The sequence below is a fragment of the Mastigoproctus giganteus genome, chromosome 1, assembly GCF_048544385.1.
Source record: "Mastigoproctus giganteus isolate SK-2022 chromosome 1, ASM4854438v1, whole genome shotgun sequence".
Taxonomy (NCBI): Eukaryota; Metazoa; Arthropoda; class Arachnida; order Uropygi; family Thelyphonidae; genus Mastigoproctus; species Mastigoproctus giganteus.
Window position 1 is genome coordinate 59,511,770 of NC_143575.1, and position 22,740 is coordinate 59,534,509.

Here is a 22,740-nt window from a genome sequence, read left to right on the forward strand (position 1 = left end):
GCTCATTTTATTACCGAGTTTTCTTCGATAACAAACTAGACTAGAAACTTTGATCAATGTTTTGAGTGTTGATGAAAGCATTGAGGTGTTTAAGGCTTCCAGTCGATTGAGAAAGCTCAATGCTGATGGGATTTTTCCTCTTGCTCAGACCAGGGGACACAATTCAAATTGAAGTATGGCGGTTGCAGAATAGATGTGCAGAAGTTCGCCTTTAGCGAGCTGGTGGTTGATTGCTGGAACAAACTTCCATTTATTGTTGTGGAAGTTGATAGCTTGAATAAATTCGAGTAAGAACTGGACAAACTATTGGAGGGAATGAATGGTTTTTGGGAGGGTGTCCTGTGGTTTTTTTTTTTTTTTTTTTGGCTACTAAGCTTGCTTTCTTTCATCATTTGCTCCTACTAATACTAAATTGCTAATTTTCATATGAAGAAATGAAAAAAAAAAAAGAAAAACTCTCTTTACGCAGTCGGCAGGATTCGAACCTGCGCGGGTATAACCCAATGGATTTCAAGTCCATCGCCTTAACCACTCGGCCACGACTGCCCGTGTGGTACCCAGCTTAAAAATTTGTATAAGATTGTTTACCGGTTAATTCAACAACTTGAACGTGAATGATAACTGTTCTTTCATTTTATTTGTTTATTTTTTATTGTTCACTGGTTTTGAATACAGATAATAATAAATCGGGGTGGGATTCTTCCCGATTTATTATTATGAATGCAAGAAGCATGAGTTGCATCAAGGATATCCAGTCGGACGAAACTAACAGCCGAAGGTCGCTGAAGAGATTTAAGTCAATACAGAAGGAGAGACCTACAAATATCTGGAGATGATGCAAGCCCACCAGTCAGAACACAAGGAGATAAAGGCCCGCCTGACTAAGAAATGCCATCAGAGACTGAGAAGCTTGCTAAAATCAAAGCTGAATAGCGGGGACATGGTCACAGCCATAAACACTAATGCAGTCCCAGTACTAACTTACTCCTTCGGGATCATAGAGTGGACCATCACCGAGCTAGAGGAGATTATGAAATTTACCAAGATAATGATGATCAAAATGGGCAGTCGTGGCCGAGTGGTTAAGGCGATGGACTTGAAATCCATTGGGTTATACCCGTGTTCGAATCCTGCCGACTGCGAAAGAAAGGTTTTTCTTTCACCCCAGGGGCTCACAGCAGGTGAGTATGGACTTGGAACACTCAGGGTCCTGAGCTGGATATCATCATTCTTCTCTTTCTTGGTGATTCCTTTCTATTTCTCTCTTTCTCAGGGTAACTCAGGAATTTTTTTTGTTTTGGTTGGTGCAGCATAAGCCTCAGGCTCCCTTGCACCTTATGGCTAATAATAATAATAAGAGGCGCCAACGCCACCGAAAGCCGGCCATCGAGAGACTGATCATAGCCCGTAAAGAAGGAGGGAGGGAATTGACTGACCTCACTAAACAAGAGAAGAAGGCGATTAGGAACCTGCGGGATTACTTCCAGGAAAATAGCGCACCAATCTACATAGACAAACGGCACACAATATCCAATATTAACAAAGAGACCACACTCACACTGACAGAAAAAAAAAAACAAAGTGAGAAAAATGGGCGAAGAAGACACTCCGTGGCAGACACTACAGTGACCTCCATCAAGACTACAAGAGAGAGTTCCTCGCCTAACAGTAGTATTGTAATAACAATAATAATAGTAACGGGACACAATCAACCACCCCATGACTTGGTACATAGAATAGATGGCTTCCAACGCTTGGCTCACAAACGGAAGGCTCTTCCCCGAGACCGAAAGATTCATGCTCGCCATTCAAGACCAGATAATGAATACCAGGAAATACATCGCTAAGGAGTAGGAGTAACAGATGGCACATGTCGTCTGCAACCTGGCCCCAGATACAATCCAGCACATAACTTCAGGATGCAGGGTGATCACCCAGACGGAGATACTCACAGACACGACTAGGTGGTCATGATAATACACCAGAAGCTAGTGCAAAAATACCAGCTGATCAGGGAAAGTGTACCGTATTACAAGAACGAACCTCAGCCCGTGCCATAATAGCGGACAAGACGATTACGCGCAACAGACCAGACAGAAAAAGATGGCTACCTAGCTGATCGACATAGCGGTGTCCAACACCAGCAACCTCCAGTAACCGTACGAGAAAAAGATTAGGAAATATATATAACTTAGACAGGAAGTTAAAGAGATGTGTGCATATCAAACAAGTAATGGCCATCCCGATCATCGTGTCAAACACCGGCATTGGTGCTAAAGAACCTAGCAGCGATAGGTCTCCCAGAGAACATTAAATGGAACTCCAGAAAGCTGCGATCCTGGACAAGAGAAAGTTCCTCGACCAACAGTAATAACAATAATAATAGTAACTGGACACAATCAACCGCCCCATGACTTGGTACCCGTCATGGGACGGAAAAATCCCATAAAGGAGAAACATTAAAAAAAAATTTTTTTTTTATAATAATAATAATAAATAGGCCTGCTGATAGTTGTAATCCAGTGCCAAGAAAAATACTAATTCTGGATAAGAGCTCTCCTCCTACTTGAATAATTAAATGAGACCAACCCAGATGAAACAAATACAACTGGTTAAATGACCTCTGATTTTTTAATTCTGCGCTTGTGTTTTTGAAACGAAATTGCACGCCTACATCAGTACAGAGTTATTTTTCATTACATAAGTGAATTTGTATTTACTCGAACTGGATCCAGTTTGAGACTGCCCATAAAAAGGCGATTGACAGAACTGTATTCATTCAACTTTAATTATAACCGTTGACTGCATTTAGCAAATCCGAATTTTCTTTTCCACTTGATTTTTTTCCTAATCTTTCATACTTTGGTTTTGCCGCTCTTATTTGCGTGGCTTATTATTTCAAACCCCTTATGTATTGCGATCCACTATACTGTATTTAAAAAGCATCTTCTTTTTTAAATTATCGAACTTCCTTAATGAATGAATTCTGTAACTCTTGAGAACGGAATACTTATTTATATAACATTTTGAATCAAAATCAGCTACGTTATATTATTTATTTATTTATTTATTATTCAATTTATTACATATGCTTCACCCCTGAACAGCCTTCAGCTAGGAGGGTGTCTATATACATTTGTACATTATAACTTAGACAGCAAACATAGAAATCGTACATAAATTACGCATATTATTATTATTTCTATTTTATAGAAATATTAGTTTCTATATAATATTATAAACATTAGTTTTTATATTCCAAAAAATAACATCTAAAGTGAGCAAATAAAGCAGATACAAAATATCCACTTTTATTTTGGATATACCAAAATATCTAAATTATATCCACTTTTATAATTAATAATCTGTTCGGTTGTCAGAGAATCTCGTTATTGAAAAACCTGTAGGTGGATAATAATATTTTTATGTCTTTGTTCATTATAATTGAATTTATTCTGAAACTTCCAGAGATAATAATTATATGAAACAACTGTAAGCAGCATTTCAATTAAAATCTAATTATTAGATTATGCTGCTATTGGGCAGTTAATCAATAGAACTGCTGATCTAATGGCATCTCTCAAAATATATTCACAATAGGAGACATCCCACAAGGAAGTGTTCTGTTCCCTTTTGCTGTCACCCTAGATCATTGTCCTACAACTTAATTTCTTATGCTTATCACAGGAAGATGTTTGTCACCCTCTGGATAGTTGGAGTACTGTGCAAATCTCCAAGTAAGTATTCCCCTCCCCCCCCTTAAACGCCTCAATCAGATCAGCTTACAGGTGTCTGGTCTCAATACGCTGCAATTTGCAGAACTGAAGCCTTTCTTGGTAAAACCACCTAGAGCTGTATGCTGTAGTCAAAGATGTGGCCTTGTTCAATGGGATAATCACTTCCTTATCCCTGCTAGCAAAGTTCCTGTATATTACTGAAAAAAAAAAAAAAAAAAAAAAAAAACCATGAGCTGTCATGGTACCTGTCTGCACTGCTCAGAGAACTTCATATCTAATTGTACAATTACCCCACGTCTTTTTCATTTTCCACTATGCTGAGTGCAGTACCACACAGTTGGTACGTTAATCTGGAATTACTCCTACCCATATTCAGTCATTACATTTGTCAATGTTAAATTTTAACTGCCATTTTTCAGCGCATATGCCCAGTTTTTCTAGATCTTTTTTGCAGTAGCTTATCTTGATTACTGTGGTTAACCACCCTACACATTTGCTTCATCACCTGCAAATTTATATATTAAGCCTGATATACCTTCATCAATATCATTTATAAATATCGAAAACAACAATAGGTCCAGCATCGAACCCTTGGGAACTGAACTCCACTAATAACATTTGTCCATGAAGAATAGTGTCCATTGATAACCAATCTGTCTTCAACAACTAAACCATCCCTTTATCCATAGCAGTAACTTGCTCTTAATGCCACACTGCTCCAATTTGTACAGTAGTCTTTTATGTGCAATGTATCAAAGGCTTTCCTGAAATCCAAGTATATGATACCAGAATTATTTTTGCAACCAGTTCCTTTGTTAGTGCGTCACAATATCCAATCAGATTGGGCAGACAAGATCGCCCTTTAACAAATCCATGTTGTAACTGTAATATAATTGCATTCCTGTCTAGGTGGTCTTGTATTACTTCTATCTCCCTTTGATCTCCTTTGTGAATTGAGGATACATTCGCATATCTCCAATCCGCGGGAATCTCGTCTGAATATAAAGATGCTCTCATAATTATGGCTAACGGTTTGCTTACCACCATTGCTACCTGCCTTAATATAATTAGTTGTTGTTGTTGTTGTTGTTGTTTAATGGCACAAGGGCTGCCAAGACCATATTGTGCCAATATAATTAGATACATCCTATTCATCCCGACGCCTTTTTTATGTTTAGCTCCTACAATTTCTCTCCCACTCTCCTTAAAGTTATCGCAAAATCATTTAGCTTCCTGACAGTTTGATAAAGTTCTGTCATTTCTTTCCTAAAGAATTCCTCAAGTGTGAATGTAGATGTAAAATATTCATCAGTTTGCCAGCAACCTGAGCAAGGTATGAAAAGTCTAGTAGCTTCCAAGATTAATTCCATAAATGCTTCCCATTCAGAATTTGCTGTTGGTAACGTAGTCAGATGGTCCCACTGTGTAGAATTTAAAAACTGACTGAGACCACTGTAATCATCCTTACGAAAGCTAAAGCCCTTTCCTTTACCCTTGACAGTAGTTATGACTTTAAGTAAATCTCATATGAGTACATTGAGATCACTGCCAGCTAGTGGGTCTTTTACCTGCAGATTTTTAATGTATGAAGAATCGCTGCTGATAACCAGATCAAGAGCTTTGATTCCTCTTGTTGCCTCTCTGACATGCTTCTGTACAAAACAGTCATCCAATAAATTCAAAAAATCTTCTTTCTGTATGAGTGACCAACCATAAGATCCAGTCAAAATCTGGAAAGTTAAAATTATCCATTATAAGGCATTCTGGTTTACTCACTCCTTCTGTTTCTCAGTATAGTTGTTTGTTATACTCATAACAGTCATTAGGCCTAACTTCCTACTCTCATTTTCGTTTTCCTAGTGCTTGTGTCACACCAGATTGACTCAAAATTGCACTGATCACCACTTCGATTGGATGCACTGAATTAGATTTAATATGCTTTTGTATCCTCATGTATTCATATACAAATTACATACAAATTCGTACTTAAGCACATTTGTATCCTTGCGTTTGACCAATCGGTTATTGCAACCATTTCTTGGAGTCAAATGAGATAAACAGCTGAAATTTTTCCTACGATTTACATATGAAAACCTTATCTGCCCAATGGAGAGTTAAGAAAAAAATTTTTGGCATACGCCACCCAAAACTGGCCACTCCATACATAATTAGCTGTGTTTTTCCAGTAACCCTTCACAACCAACCCTCTATGGTCCCCAGCATCAGACACGAGCATTCTTAACGTGGAACGGTGGATCATCTGACGGTTGGACCGTATCCATTCATAATGTCCAGCAGCATGTTGTATACCTCCCTGGATTGGACTTCCTGTCAAATTGTCCTCACCAGGGTGAATACCATCAACCTACTAAGTCTAGCAGAATAGACGTGTCAACTATTTTTTTTCTTAGAATGAGATGTTCACAGTATCATCTCATTCTAACTGCAGTCGTGGCCGAGTGGTTAAGGCGATGGACTCGAAATCCATTGGGTTATACCCGCGCAGGTTCGAATCCTGTCGACTGCGATTGTTTTGATTTTCAAGATTAACAATTATTTTTTTTTTAATCAGATATTTGTGACTGTTACAAGTTGGATTTTATTCATATTGTATGTAAAATCTACAGCTAAAAATAAGAAAAAAATTCCTCTAAAGATATACCTCAAAAGGTTTAATTTCCGTGTTATTAAATACTAATCATAAAAAATAAAATATAAAAATAAGCTAAAATTTGCTGTTGGTCATCTTAACTGATGGTGCTGAGGACTTTGAAATAGGTTGACAATTACTGATAGCCTGCACCTAGAGTAACCTAGACTTGGACGTTTTCACCTGTCCTTGGGAATTTGTCCGTTTTTATGTTAGAATGACGTAAATTATCTGTTATGTAGATGGTGGGGTTTCCAGACGTCCACTGGGATCCCCTAAATACAATAAACGAATGTAAAGGCGTATGTGAAATGAATAAAATTTCTGTTCAAGTAATGTCCTCCATACATTTACGAGATCTGATAACTGTCTAGTACTTGTAGTAGGAGATAGATGACCAGCACGAAATATTTGCTGCTCAACGTTTGAAATTGATCGAAATCTCCATCCACCAGCGTTTACATGTAATGGGTTTCAGCGTATAACTGTTTCTCTGTCTTTCCTTCACAGCCGCAAATATTTTATTGATTGGTACTCGTCGAGTTGGAAATTTTTTTGTTGTCTGCCAATACCTTTTATTGAATTCTTATGAATCTCACCAAAATTAAAATGATATCAGTTAGTAGTGTCTTCCTTAATATCAGTTTAACAAATGTCCTTACTTAAACAATGAGGCAGTCGTCATGGAAGTTGAAGCTTAAATAACCTACATGTTGACCCTTCTAGAGTATACTGTGCCACAGTGGTTACTCACGATCCGGTAATTGGTATCACTAATTTTGTCGAGCAGGTATACCTTGCTCGACAAAATTAACAGAACACAGAAAATCTGGTGTAACTCGTTCAGTTTACGATGAAGTGGGACAAAATTTGGTATGGTGGTGTACCATAGAACAGCGATGAAATAAGGAGAAAGCGAGAAACTTCGGACAGGTATAAGGGACATTTATTGGGTGTGAAGAAGAATTACCGAAATGATCATATTACAAAAGTCAAAACAAAATACTCCAAAAATATGGTCACATGACATCGGTACGGTGTATGATCCCCTCCCATGGCTAAACAGGCCTGACAGCGGTGAACCATGCTTGATATAAGGGTGTCTATAAGATTCTCTGGCAACAAATTCCATTCTTTTACCAGCGCAGACCTTAGCTCACCAAGTGATCGAGGAGTTGAGTGTCGGCGTGCAATGCGACGCCCAAGGGCACATACATGTTCAATCGGATTTAAGTCTTTGGAAATCTTCAGCTTCAAGATATTACTCCACTACTTGAGTTCTATGTGCAGTTGCGTTGTCGTGCGTGAAAAGAAAATCTGGGCCAACCGCACCCCTGAAAAGTCACATATGGAGTTCGAGGATCTGTTCCGGGTACCTCTGCGCAGTTACGATACCCCTATCAAAAACCTGAAGAGGGGTGTGGCCGTTAATCATTATTCCGTCCAACAAGAGTGTTCCGCCTTCACTGTAAGTGTCTCTTTCTCTGATGTTGGAGGGATGGTACCGCATCCTTCGTTGTCTTCAAATAAAATGTCTAGAATCTGTTTGTAGGCTAAAAAGGGACTCATCAGAGAAAATAACTGTATCCCATTTGTCAGGGATCCATGTCACATGTTCATGGCACCAGTTTCGACGAGCACTGTGGTTTCGCATTAATGGGATGGTATATAGTATAGTATCTTCTGTACGGCGGCTCCAAACCACTTGTTCCTTGCGTAGGGTCCACTTGAATTGAGCCTTCTTAACTCGTTCGAAATGTTTTCACCTGAGGCCACAGCAACCCCAGGAGACAGTTTTTGACAGGACATCGTAGTGTTCCTTCTTGCTGTTAGAGATATGTCTGGTTGAGTGACCTTGGCGCGCTCTACTTGTAAGGGTTCCTGTCTCCCGAAACTTCTTCCATAGTGCCGAGACGATTCTGCGTGATATATTAAGCCAACGTGATATGAAAATTTACCGATCCCAACACCCAAAATTTTAATCTTAAATAACTTACGCATCTATATTCCCTTCTGCCAAACCCAATCCTACTGTTTCCTTCTTTTTTTTTTCCTAGGTGGCTGGACCTGCCAGAGTACTACAAAAAATTACTGGTACCTGACCTACCTCCCCGGGGTATAGTGTTGCAAACGGTGGGCCGCCAGGGGCCGAACGGCTAAAAGTTCAGACGAACAATGGTACACAACACTACACTCTACAATATCCATACACTTTTAAATCTCTGGCCTGTACAGTGTTCTGTGTCACGCAAAAATCTATGCTACGCGGAGATAAAGGAATTTCTGGTGCCACTGGACCCTAAACACACTATAGTACACTCCGCCTGCGACTGCACGGCTTCAAGTCGTCCAACGGCCCTCCATCTCAAAGAATAATCCAAACGATGATGAATTGCAATCCTGACTACTGGAGATGCTGCTATCCCACAGAGCAAGCCAAAAAAAGGCAATGAAGTGATATGATCGCAACACATCTTTTTATAGGTATACATAATTTGCATAACGTGCAGCTTGGAAGGTGGTAGATCGATTTCTATTGGGCCTGACGTAGCCCAGTGGTCAGGAACGAGAGTGCATAGCACGCGTTCCTTGAGTGGACCGGGGTTCAAGCCCGGTCCACTCAATTAATTTAACTAAATTAATTTTACTCGTAATTTGCATGCCAGGATGCTTATTATATCAAATATTCCTCATCGGCGACACTGTTCACAATAAAATATTCATTAATTTTGTCGAGTAGTGTAGTAAAACAACACTCTTCGTGTTGATTGTGGTACATATTGTTTTTTTTTTTTTTCTTTTTTTACCCTCTTTTGCCGGATGAGGTGGATCAGCACCAATATAACATTTAACACCATTTATACTGTTGCAATGCAGAGTATTGTAGAATTTTCTAAGTTTTTGAATTTCTCTCTTCATACTCCTGGACGGTCATGTAAAGTAAGAGGAATTTACTAGACACTCAAGAACATTCTAATATTTTGTAGTATTATGTGGATTCTAATACGCGACGTGTGTAACTAGGACCGGCACTATCGAGAGAAAAGTGTATTCGATTTCCTTCCTCACGAATGGTTAGCTGAGGCCGATGTCAGTAATTATGAAAGCAGCAAAAATCATCAAACAGAACATTACAGAGGATGATTGATTTATTAGGAAGCACAGTTCTTCGACTAGACTATCGCAAAAGTACAGGTTTTAAACACCGTAATAAAAACGGGAAATGAGTTTTGGACACGCATTCTCCAGTGATCGCCTTCAGCTAAGATACATACCTGGACAAAAGTAACTCTGTAGATCAAAGGGCTGTTATTACGCCATCTGCGATGCTGCGAGCTACCAATAGTACGTTGTTGTGATTCTTTTAATTTCTGTGGTGGTGTAGCATAAGTCTTGGATTTAAAGTAATCCTAAAAGAGAAAATGTCAGGTACACTGGCTTCAAGTCGTGTCACGTAACCATGCCGCTATTCCTTCGTGTTATTAACTCCTAGCTAAGGAGTTGCGAAAGGAGCCTTTAGCGAAATGGATAATAATGTTTACACATTAATGTAGAAACCTCCTTGTACAAAATAAAATTTTGTACAAGGAGGTTTTGTACATTAATCAACATGGTGGCGTCCAAAAATAGTACAAACTCCTTGTACAAAATTACACTAAAATGCATGTACAAAATTACATTTTGTACATGCATTTTAGTGTTAATTAATAAATACCGCCTTGTATAAAATTATATTTTATGTACAAATTATATTTTGTACAAGATGGTGTTAATACCTTATTAATGTTCCTTGTACAAAATTATATTTACATTGATATGCACCTTTTGTACAAATAGATCATTTTTGAATTGATAATTTTGTATTAAGGTACACGGTAGTAGAGTATATTTTGTACCTTCTTGCACAAAATATAATATTTTACTAGGAAGTTTTGTACATTAATTCCGCATTGTATAGTCCAAAACACAATTCCCAAGAATCTTTGACATTAACTGAGTCCAGCACCTAAATTTCATAATGGAAAATCAACTTCATTAAAAAATAATAAATAAAGCAAAAGGTGTCTTAGCAGATTCCGTATTTATCAAAAAAAAAAAAAAACTATCAAAGTCTTCTTGCTTTTTCTATTTATAACAATTCTTTTGAAACAAAATGTTATCAAATTAAAAGAAAGGAGCAAACCGAATAGCATGGTTGTGACTTCACCAAACCTTTTCAAGTTGGAAGATTTCAATATTAGCAGTAGATCCACGCCCTCGTCTCTTTGATTGGCTACTGCGTGATGCAACTGCTACGTCACACAGTAGGATCATTATGGGCGCATCCAATGAGCAGTTAGCAAACCTCTAACCGCAGGGTTCTCTACAATTCTCACAAATAGCTTTAAAGTATTCCTGAACAGGATTGGCTGTCGAATGGCGTCTGAGAGTCTAGCTGTTGTGATGGAGAGTTGTAGCAGAATGCTAAGCCTAAACCAAGGTCGGTGGTAGAAATGTAAACTAAACTTTTTTCATTGTTTTTTTTTTGATTTTTCTCTCTGAATATTTTTGCATTATTCAGAACGTGTAAAAGGGATAAATTTATTATGTAAAGTTTCTAAATTTCTTATAACACATGTTAGTAATTTCAACTAAATGCAAGATCGTTCCTACACCTTTCGTTCCTTTGCACATTATGGCCATTTAGTTAAAATCACACATTTCACGAAGTATTAGAAACACATTAGAAGCTTAATCTTAATAATAATCATTAATTTTTCAAAGATAAGCACATTGTAAATGCGTTAACTTCGCTACTATAGGGAACAGTATATTTTACTCTTTTTAAATTGCATTTTAACAGAACTACGTGATGGGAAAGAAAAACTGCTAAATTTTATTCGCTTTTATATACACATTCTTTCGGTTTATATTTATAAATAAAAGTTTCTTGATATTGAAAAGCAAGAAGGTTGGACACTTAGAGACTGCTTTAGTGGAATGAGCTTTTATAACTAATATAAAAGGTTTTAAACTAGAATCTGTTGAAATAGAAATCCTTGAAAGTATACAAACTTGGAAATGAATTTTAGGTAATTAGCAATACTTATTCTTAAAAGATTATCGATTATCATAAGAGATGGCAATCGTAAGATTCTTAGTAAAATTATCATGGCAAAAATACAATAGTCAAAAAAACAAAAAGTAGCTTAAATTACTAGAAGGAAAAGTTATCTGTATTCTTTAATACAACATACGTTTTTGATAACCTTTCCTGAACTTTTAACGTATTTTTTTTTAAGATTTCGCGTACAGTTTTGTTGCCATCCTGAACGTTTTGTTGCCAACCTGAACGTTTTGTTGCCATCCTGAACGTTTTGTTGCCAATTTTTGTTGCCAACCTGAACGTTTTGTCGCCAATTTGGTACTGCTTTCTGATTCATGGCTGACTTATATAAAACTTTGACAATAGGTAAAGAAACTACACTCTGATATCGTGGGACAGGTGGTTTGAAAGGGGACTTCAAATATCATTCTTTATGTCATTTTGTTTCCACTTTTGTTATCTCATTTTGTTTCCATTATCAATGTAAATGTTATGTAGTTCTGTAGTGAACATTTTTCCTAAAACAGTTACGAGACACATTCTTTTAGTGGGATAAATCCAACGTATATTAGAATTTAATCTGAGTTGCATATAAATTAAATGGAAAACCCAAAAAGCATTGTCTTTGTATTTTAAACATTCTGCGCTCATATACTTACGTTACGGATTGTTTTTTTTACTTCTTTATCTACTAAATCGTTCTTATTCAGCCAAGATGTGAAAAATTATACTTGTATGATGACAAATCACCCCTTTCTTTTGAATTCGGACTGAGCAATGACCGAAAATGCAATCTCTCTCTCTTTTTGGTGTTGTACACACAAACAGCTTTGTTCTATGAGAACAGGAGATGCTCAGCCAAAGTAAACTAAGGCGGTATCTGATTAAATTAGCTAAGAGAACGTCTAGAATTTTTCTTCGTCTTTTCTTGTGGGTCGATGTGCGCAATAGAGTCGAAACTGCATGAACTGGGAGATTCATTGCTTTTGTTACACTAAAAAGATACATTAAACTGGTAGCCAGAGGACAAGAACGCTATAGAATCATTTGCAAGAAGACGTGATACCACCCAGGGGAATCGTACCAAGAGGAGGTATAGAGTCGACGTACACATTAAGTTCGGAAATATAATCTTGGCGGATGTTTCATCGTTGGCATCAAAGTGGGAAGACTTCTTGCTATCTGAAGGGTCTGCAGCATCCAGCCATATCTATATTCAAGTTGTGTCATTTCTCGTGCTCAGATAAGTAACTCTAACGGCCAATATGGGAACCCTATAAAATTTTATAACCATAAAAGACAGTTGCTGGAGAATTCAAATCTAAACTGTACCCACAGCGCTGCATTCTTTAGAATTTATACAAGCTTGGTGATTTCCCTCGAGGGTGGAGTTTTTCGGTAAATAAGCATTAAAATATGTGTATTACATATTTTTTTAAATATAGTAATGAGTGGCAGTATAGAATTACTCATCCTGAGTGTCCAAACCCAATTTTACCTCAAAATACGACAACGTTCTTGTATTTTCTTTCTTGTAAATTCTATGTGGCAATCCAGAGTATAAACAGAAAATGTGTTTATATATAATCGTTATTCTAGATTTATAATCTAACATTTAAGATTGATAATTATAAAGATCCCTTGGTTATTTTATAATATAATGCGAGTGAAAGACTTATGCTAGTTATCTATCCGATTTAACTAATACTTTGCTTTTATTTTTTATAAATTTCGAGTAACTGACTAAAATATTAAAAACTTTGTATATGCATTTATAATAATAGATATTTATGATAAAAATATGAGATCTTTTATTTCGGATTTTGGTTTTCTCATCGGAAGCTGAAATTGGACGCCTATTCGTTATTGAACGGACTGTTAATTAGATACTTTTTGAATTACTGCTGTCTAATTATTGCATTCTGGTGTCTTCCAAGATATATTTATAAACCTATATGCTAAGCCAAATTCCGATAACCAATTTTTCGCTCTGCACTAGCACTCGGATTGTAAAAACAAGTTGTATCTGTTTATTTTCAATAAACTCTGGATATTTATAGAATTACAACGTGAGCAGTCTCTCTTCGTCTTAGAAAATTATAGAAATTATTATTATTATTTATTTTTCCTTTAAAACTTTCTAAAAGAATTATTCTCTAAGAGACTAAGACACAAAGTTCCTTCACGTGGAAATGCTTTCTTTTCACTACAAAAGCACTTTTCGCATTTGAAGCCGATTTTAGGAAGGTTGAATGCAAATTACCAATGAAGATATACTACTAAAAATAACGTTACCATGGGAATAAACTTACCCGCAATATTTGGTTAATAAAGGAACTGTAATCTGGCTTACCCATTTCTTTGTTATTCGAAGTACGCCATCTTCGTCAGCTTGGCAATCGCCATTTTGCCTACTGTGGTGATGATGCCGCGCTCTACTTACCGAATCTCACAGGGAGAAGTGGGGATCGAGAATTAGAGAGAGACAGAGAGTGTGTGAGTAATAGTAGATGCGTCCAAACGGAAAAAAATTTACTGAAATCCAAATATTCTTCGAAAGCGCAGATTTGTTTTCAGTAAATCCATCTTTTGGAGATAAACATTGAGAAATAAATGATTAAAAATTCATTAGAATTTTTAAGGACATCTGTACCGATTTTTTTCTAACAAATGTTTATGAAGCAAGAGAACGTCCCTCCATTGTTCGTTATTTATATCTGCAACGTAGTAAATTGGAAGTATACAATTAAGGGACAATTAGGTGACCAAAATAAAATATTAATCAGAAACTTTAACTTCAGGGTTCTTTTCAAATTTTCTTTTATGATAACCCCAAATGCGAAAGGTTTAAGCGAACCTGTAGCATTTAGCAGAGGCTGAGAAGACAAGAAGCTACTTGATATTCTATAGATTGTAATTTTTGGGATATGGAGTGGATTTGGACACGAGTTTATCGAATAAACGAAAAGTTTCCCATTTTCTTCTGACCTTAAGTAATTTCTATGCAAAGCGAAAGATGTGAGATTGCTAGCATTTTCTTGTTGGCTATGAAAACAGTTATGGTTCCACTTTATGAATCAGTTCCAGCTACATATATACGAATCTGTAAATAAAAAGGGACCACGGATCTCAAACGTCAAGCGAAAAGTAATTAAACTAAACATAACTTCGTTTAGACTACTAAAAATCACGCTCTTTCGTAACAAACTAGTTGTCATAGAAACAAATGAGAAAGTTATACGTGGATTACCAAAATAAAAATTAAAATACGCGAGAGAGAAAGTTGTCCGTTGATCATTGTTTCGAAATTGTCCAATTCTGGTGATAAAATTTCATTTCCAAGTTACGTATTAATGTAGGAAGAAAATCTTATTACCTTGAATTAATCGAAAATCTTATAGAAGCGTTTCACAATGACCTTTGCGTCCAGTAGCTGCCTCCAAATAGGACACGAAAAAAACAGTTCTTTAAAGATACAACAAACAGAGACCAAAAAATCAGTTCGAATGAAGCAAATAATGTGACGTTGTACTTTGCTAACTAGACATTCCTGTAAACACGTCACTACGCACGCTGTTATACGTATAAATACAAATCTTGGGGAGGAGTTAGGGGGTAGGAAAGGGGAAGACATTTGTTAGGAAGTAACGATTGTTTCTGTCTCGGGTATGGTTCATGCAAATAGCCTACCCAACAATAAAGCTGAGTTAAGTGCTTTCATGTGGCGTATATAGGACTCGTTAGTGGAATATAACTGGAGTCACGTGACCTTATATCGTAAGTAACAGCTCGTGTGTGTGTATGTGTGTGCAGTAAATGTCCCTCACGTGAAGGAGCCCTAACAGAACGTAATGCTCTTCTGCAACACAATCGTTTATCTCCACATGGGATGCTAATGGCAATTAAATTTTCGCCTTTTTGCATCTATGGCCCTTCTGCTGTGTTCGCGGACGAAATAAAACGTCTAAGACCCCATTATAAGATTTTATTAAGGTGTTTGAGATCCGGTGTCGGTGAGTATGAAATGAGCGAATGTGGCCTAGAACAATTGCTTTACGACGCCATTTCACCTGTCGTTGGCTAGTTGACTTATCACTTGATTGGCTAGCAACCTTTGCCAGAGCTGTGAAAATAACTATGAAAAGGCCGATGTATGTTGTCTACATGTTTCAAAGTCTTAGAGTATACAGCCACGTTTGTACAGTCGGTAACTTACCCCGCTGCACAGTGCACCCTGTTTTCGCCAGCTTATATACATCATGGCGCATTGCACAGCTTCACACCTTTGGCAATTTCGAAATAGTGGGATAAACGCCTTAATGACTGCAGGAAAAAGAGCAGCGACTAATTGCAGTTGCATTGGCCCGCATGATTTCCCTTTGTTCGATAATTTCATCAGCTGGGTGGCTTTCGGCAATGTAAGTCCTTTTTTTCACACCGTTATTGTCTTAATCATCAGTGCAACCATTTTGTTTTGCCAACAGACATTAGCGCATGCGTATTCACTCTTATTTTTTAATCAATCTGGAGTAAATACTTGCCCCAGCAAGCAATATCGGTTTATAAATCATCCGAAGAGAATTTCTATTCGTTTACTGAGACACTTTAACCTGGGAATCGTGTTAAATTCGATAAAACATCAACCGAGTTCACTTTTAGAAATTTTCTTATCGTAAGTGAATGCATTCTGTTCATTGGAACTGCGTTCTGACCGTTCATCTATGTTTTATTTATAAAGTAGACCAAAATACTCCTCAAACATTTTCTCCTGGCCCAAAGACATTTCGGTTATACGACATTACTCTAAAACAAAATGTTGTTATAGCCAGAGAAATGCGTTTTAGCTCTCACATTCTTGTTAGCGATGAAAGCATTTTATTCCTGTCACGGCTTCGAGACCCGCTCTGTCCGGTCCTCATATAAGTAATGGGGTTACTTGTGGGTCTGCAAACTGTAGGAGGAATGTGTTCGGCGCCAAGCTTCATCATAAGAACTAAAATAATGATAGGCTTAGCTCACGTGCCGTGTCTGTCACTATTAATTTATCTTCTGTCTGTGAAATGTCTCGTGTATGAAAGGCTGGGGGAAAGATTATCTGAGAGGCGTTGTTAGGAACACTAAAAAGACTAGAGAACGTAGAAAATGGTGGAGGAGAGGCAAAAGGAATAAGAATACTCAACGTAATTATTATTTGAAGAGCATTCTTCAAGTCAGTTGAATACAAGAATACGAACATTGCCAACACTGATACAAATCCGGGAAGATTTGTAACGGTTTCAACCATTGAGATTCTCTGTTCTTATTTTACTGAATTAAACTGCAGATTTTTTATTATTTTATTTATTTATTTTTAACATTTGAAAGGTCCAGAAAGTTAGAGAACTTTCAAAGGTTTAATTATTATCACTTAGCTGCGGTTATCATCGTGATTTTGGACAACACCAGGTACATTCATTATTGGAGAAAACGCACGGATGAGATTTAAAAAAAGTAGTTAATAAACAATAATTCTTGTAATGTTTTTATTAGTAATTACTTGTATATTGAATGGTCCTTGAAAATGTAGAATGACCTTATGTCAGAGATAAGAACACAGCTTTGTTCTTTTCAAGCTCATAACGATGAATTGCAAATGTCTCTTCTACATTGAACAAAATTAACAATTAATACACACTTCCCATGTCAAAAATTGTGTTTGGTGGTAGATAATTTCTAGCGGTTTGTGGTTGTTAAGCGCCAAAGAACCAAGGTTGAGACTACAGTATATTGAGAGTGTTTTGTGGAGGCTGTTTTTGCTGGATGAAATGCTCGGTGTCCGCAAGATGAAACCTTGTCATCCTCTCTTAGGACAGACTAATTCATCCACGTTGAAATAAAAAACCAAGATAAAGAATTAGGTAATTTCAAACTGGGAACACCGATGATACATAGAGATGAGACAACGATGTTATCCTAAAACTACTTCACTCCAATTAGTAGTCAAGACTTCCTTATGCATTAAAAAAACTATTATATGTAGCAGGCTGTATGAAATATATTTATTTTAATATAGTAAAAATTAAAAATTATTAAGTTTCTTTATATATTTTTTAAAATTCAATTATATACATATATGAAATTTTTTAAATAGTTTTTCCTCTACTCGTCTTCAACGGTTTTTCAAATTCAAACTAGATATTCAAGTGTTATATTTCATTATATAAATATATTATGTATTTATTATGTATTTATAAATAGGAAAAATATAAGCATTTTGATATATTCGTGGTGCAAACATGTAAAGAATATTTGGTGAGTTTCGTAAAAGCCTCAGTTCGTGTTTCAGTTGGTTATATACAAAAATATTTGAATTGGTGGTGGTTTCCAGTGATAAAATTGCATTTCTGTAGATAAGCTCAGAATAATGACACAAGCAGATTCGAAATCTCTTCTATATATTTCATAAAAAATACATTAAAATATGCACTAAGAAACTGCAGTTGTTCATAACAGGTTAAAAGAGAAATTGCTCTTTTTTTTGATATCTTAGAAAGAAAATAATCATCTTAGAAACCAAACTCTTCTTCTTACAGACTGTGTTAATTAAACAAAATTTTGATTACTACCATCAGTTATTCTGATTTTGTTTGGATATTGGTAACAACTAAAATTTATTATTATGATTTACTACAAAAGCAGATAGTTTCATATAAACTCTAATACGCTTCAATAAACACGGTGTGGGTTGTGGTATACCTATGTCAAGATCACTCCTGATTCCTCCATTTCAACTACCACTGCTTCAAGAAGTTTCCAGAGTTCGCAATCTCGCTCTGTAAATAAATAAAAATGCAAAATAACTGATATGAAACGTAATACTTCAGTTTTAGTAACTCTGCTAAGAATTTCGACGTTAAAAACTATTTTTAATGGTATTAATTTATCAAAAGAAGCAAATAGGCTTGCTAGTGAATGCATAAATAATTACGGAGTATTAGTTTTGCGTCAAGGAAGAATTGAAAATTGAAGGGTGTGTGTTAAATTTCCCGAGGTATTACTTTATCATATAATACTTCGCTAGGTTTTATACCAGCCAGCATAAATTTCTGATATTATCAATACTAGAACACTAGTTTTCGCAACAAACTTGCAGTTTATCTGATGGGGCTTCTAGGAGAGTGAGTCAAATCTGCAGCATTCTAATTCAGTTCCTGTCTGTTTTTCATGTTGCTCTCGGATCCTTTGACTAATTTCCGTTCAGCGCTTAACATATGTGGTAGTACATTTATTTTTTATGTACGATTCAAAAGAAATTTCTACGCACGGTATAGTTTTCTTTTTGTTTGGTTTTGAACAATATATATGCACATGAAAAACCAGACTAAAGTGATTATCATGTTTCATAACAACGTGAATTGTGATTTTCTACTTTTTCTTTAGGCCGGTCACGCTCAACTCTTTGGACTGAAAAGCTCCAAACAGGGCTCTTCCTTGGAGCTACTGAACTTGAGAAGTTGGTAAGTGGAACGTTTAAATTCTATAACGTTAAATATTCGGATGTATCTTAGGAATATAGTTGAAACTCTAGAGAACAATTTAGGATAATTTTTAAACTGAAATTAGTTCACTAGGTCGGGTGTCTCTTTCTCTACACTCTTTGTATGGTATTTAAGACGAGTATCTTAAGCAGAAATTTGAAGAATCTTTGATTATTCAACCATTATAGTGCGTCTAACGTATTCTAGTATTTATTATCATATCGGATAATAATTTAGTCTGTGATATGTTTGATGCGAATTAATTTTGAAAGTAATATAAGAAGACAGGACATTGATCAACATTTCACTTGTATAACCATGATTTTAGCGGCTATTGGCTTTGAATTAAATGAGCATGTGTGCACTCTCAGTGTATTGGAGACAAAGCGGACCAAATGAACTGGAGGGAAGTGGGAACTAAAAGTTCTCGCATATAATTTGGCAGTTCTGGAAGAGAAATAGTTTTGTGAACATCTAAAGTACGTTGTACCCTTACTTCAAAGGTGGGATGAAATGGAACAATGATAACATTACATTTAAACTGCTATAATTTTTGAGTTTTGTATTTTTTTTGTTTTCGCACATGCATAGTACAGAGATGCTCTATTACTTGATAGTGCTTGTTATATATTATTTCCATTAAGCAGATAACAAACTCTCGAATTCGAGAACTACTTAACGCATCGTTGGTTAGTATTAAAACGCATTATTTCAATAAATCTTGGACAGATACAATATTTCTAACGCAAAGTATTGGTTGTTATGCTTCAAGATGTTTCATGTTTCATCTCGAATTCGAGTTGACATTTTTGTAACTTTTTTATTATAGCTTTCTTTATTTAGGATTTTTAAAAATTAAATTTTTAAAAATCATAAATATAAACGGTTTTTAAACATAAATATAAACGGTTATTTGAATATATACATATACTGTATATAAATATAAACGATTAATTTATATATATATACAGTATATGTATATATTCAAATTCCATTACTGACTTAGGAAAATATGAAGAAAGTAAACATATATCGCTGTTCAACAAGCATGTATCTAAACCGTATAGATTATAAGGCCTGGGTAACATAAATAGCATTAAATTTCTCCCTTGGAACAATGCCTTTTATTTAGGTAGTGCAATATCTATGCAACTCGTGGTGAAGGGCCTCTTCAATATAATCGATGAATTTAGTAGAAAACCCATTGCTAACAAAATGAGGCTTTTGTCCTACCTGTTCGATAATTACCCATTCTGTTTAAGTTCCTTCAATCTATTAAATCTATCGAATCGCACTAAGTTTAGACTATATTTTGAGCTTTTAGGACTCTTGATTATTGTTTTCCGTATTATTACTTCATAATTTTCCGTAACAGTATTATTACGAGGTCAGTAGCAAATAAATTAAAAAAGTAATTTCAAATGTATACCCGTAACATTATTAATGGAAAAATTTTTTGATTCGTTTAGTTTCTACCGGCCACGTCCATTTGAAAATACTGGATATTTCTACAATTGTTGACAAAGTTTTCTCTTAATTGGCAATGTGAAATTTTTTTTCTACGATTTTTGACAACATTTTCTCTTAATTGGCAATGTTGAATATTTTTTCTACGATTTTTGACATTTTCTCTTAATTGGCAACGTGAAATACATTTAAAAAATCATGTAATGTCATGTAATTGGCAACGTGAAATACATTTAAAAAATCATGTAATGTCCATTAACATTTAAGCTTTGGATAAGCGATGTACACGCACTGACTAGAATTAATTTAAGTTTAAAAATTACAAAAAGGTGTTTTCAAAAATCCTGAAATAATTTACAATTTTAGAATTTTATTTAAATTATTCTTACAATCTAAGATTTTATTATAAATCTATTAAGATTTAATTGAATTAATTTTACTCGGCATTTAAAACTGACACTTAAGATTCTACACAATTTCATTTTAATGACACTACGATTACTAACAAATATTGCTAGTGAGAAACAACATTTGCTTCATTTTTACTCGAATATTTTATGTTTCAGTTTGAACAACAATATTCAAATCTATATTTCAGCATTTTTCAAACTTTATAATAAAATTTTATAGCCCTATTGCAATAATACTTTAATCTTTTGAACAAATCCATATGATGGAATCACTTAAATTTTTTCCTAAAGTGCACAAAAACAGTAAACCCTAGTTGTTGCACACGTGAATCAAAAATTCTTCAGAGAATTCTGACTAAAAACTTCTTACGATCTTTACTTTTTCACTATAGAGAATTGCTGTTTTTTACAGTGAAATACCGAGGAAAATCGTGGTGAAAGCGTCGCAGTGAGAAATCAGTGCAATTATGAAAAAAAAATGTTTCCTAGGAATGAAACTTTTTGTTCCTATGACATCTATTTTCGAGCAAAAGAGCAATTAGTGCAAGGACAATGGCCCGAAGTGATTCCTAGGACTACTGGAGGCTAGTCAAAGTTCTGGATAAGCCATTGTGGTAGAAAACACCATACAATCCTTGCATAACAGCAACATTTATTCTAATGCACGATGTTCTGGATGCTGTCCATCCAAGCCTGCGAACCCCTAGGAGTGCCTACTGTTCTAGAACATCCGACAGCTGTCGAATGACATAAAGCTTTTGTATTTACTCTACGCTCTCTGTTTTTCAATATATTTATGAGGTAATTAATAATACTTCAAGCTGGATCGAGCTGAAGCTTTTGAAGTGCTTAGATGCAAACAGCAAAATACTAATTATCACTACAGACATTTACTTATTGAAAATAGTTATTTGTGACTCGTATTCAAGTTCACACAAAATAAGATAACGCCCTTGTAGTCAAATTTGGGAACTCGTCTAACGTATGTGGTTATTCTGGAGTAGGTGCTATATGGCCTACTCAGAGTATTATTTAAAGAGTACAATACCGTGGCAACTCGTTAACAAGGCGGCTGGGTACAGGCAACTATTTAGAAGTTACAATTTGTTGAACACAGTGATCGATTCTGGTGTATTAATTGGGCTGTACAAATAAACAGAATTTTATTTGTACATTTGAAACATGGTTATTATGACTATAGATTTAATAGCTGAACCATATGTTTAAAATTATCGAAATATCCTTTTACTTCATTGTTTAATTAATAAATATTTTTAGTATATTCCAGTTGAAGCTTAGGGTTACGTTTTTCCAGTATTATAATATAAATCTTACGTATTTTTTTTTTTGTGTTGAGGTTGCACATATATGCTTAAATTCTTTTTACCATTAATACATCGTTCTTGGTAGTTTGCTGATGCTAAAACTCCTCTAGTTTTATGGCTGTCATAAAGTACGAAATATAAATAAATAAATAATAAAAATTGGCCCTCTCCTGGCTGTAGACTTCGCAGTGTAAGACAGAATCACAGAAGATGATCCTCAACATGTTTAATTCGACAGAATTGGCAACTGCAGCATTATATTAACTGCGGTCAAGACATTTTTGTAATAAAATATTAGGGATAGGGAGGACGAAGTAATTTATTTATAGAAATATAGTTAGTGAAAATGAGATTTATTATTATTATTATCTGAACTAGTAGTAGCAAACGCTGTAGTGTGGGAATTCTTTTGCCCCATCTTAAAGTCATCTGATTAAGATTTTATCTTTACGAAATGAAATACGAGGTGTACGTATTTAACGGTCTGTGGCCATCTGATCATTTGTATTCTGGACCAGTAGGCAGAAAAAACATTGATGGATATTACA

At 35.5% G+C, this 22,740-nt stretch overlaps 3 non-coding genes across 3 annotated transcripts; 2 read left to right on the plus strand and 1 right to left on the minus strand.

Annotated features, from left to right (window-relative positions):
* Positions 1-464: 464 nt before the first annotated feature.
* Positions 465-546, minus strand: TRNAS-UGA (transfer RNA serine (anticodon UGA)). Its single transcript has one exon. It is a non-coding gene; the product is annotated as a tRNA-Ser (tRNA).
* Positions 547-1,064: 518 nt separating this feature from the next.
* Positions 1,065-1,142, plus strand: TRNAS-UGA (transfer RNA serine (anticodon UGA)). The gene has a single exon. It is a non-coding gene; the product is annotated as a tRNA-Ser (tRNA).
* A 5,040-nt stretch (positions 1,143-6,182) lies between these two features.
* On the plus strand, positions 6,183-6,264 carry TRNAS-CGA (transfer RNA serine (anticodon CGA)). The gene has a single exon. It is a non-coding gene; the product is annotated as a tRNA-Ser (tRNA).
* Positions 6,265-22,740: the final 16,476 nt, after the last annotated feature.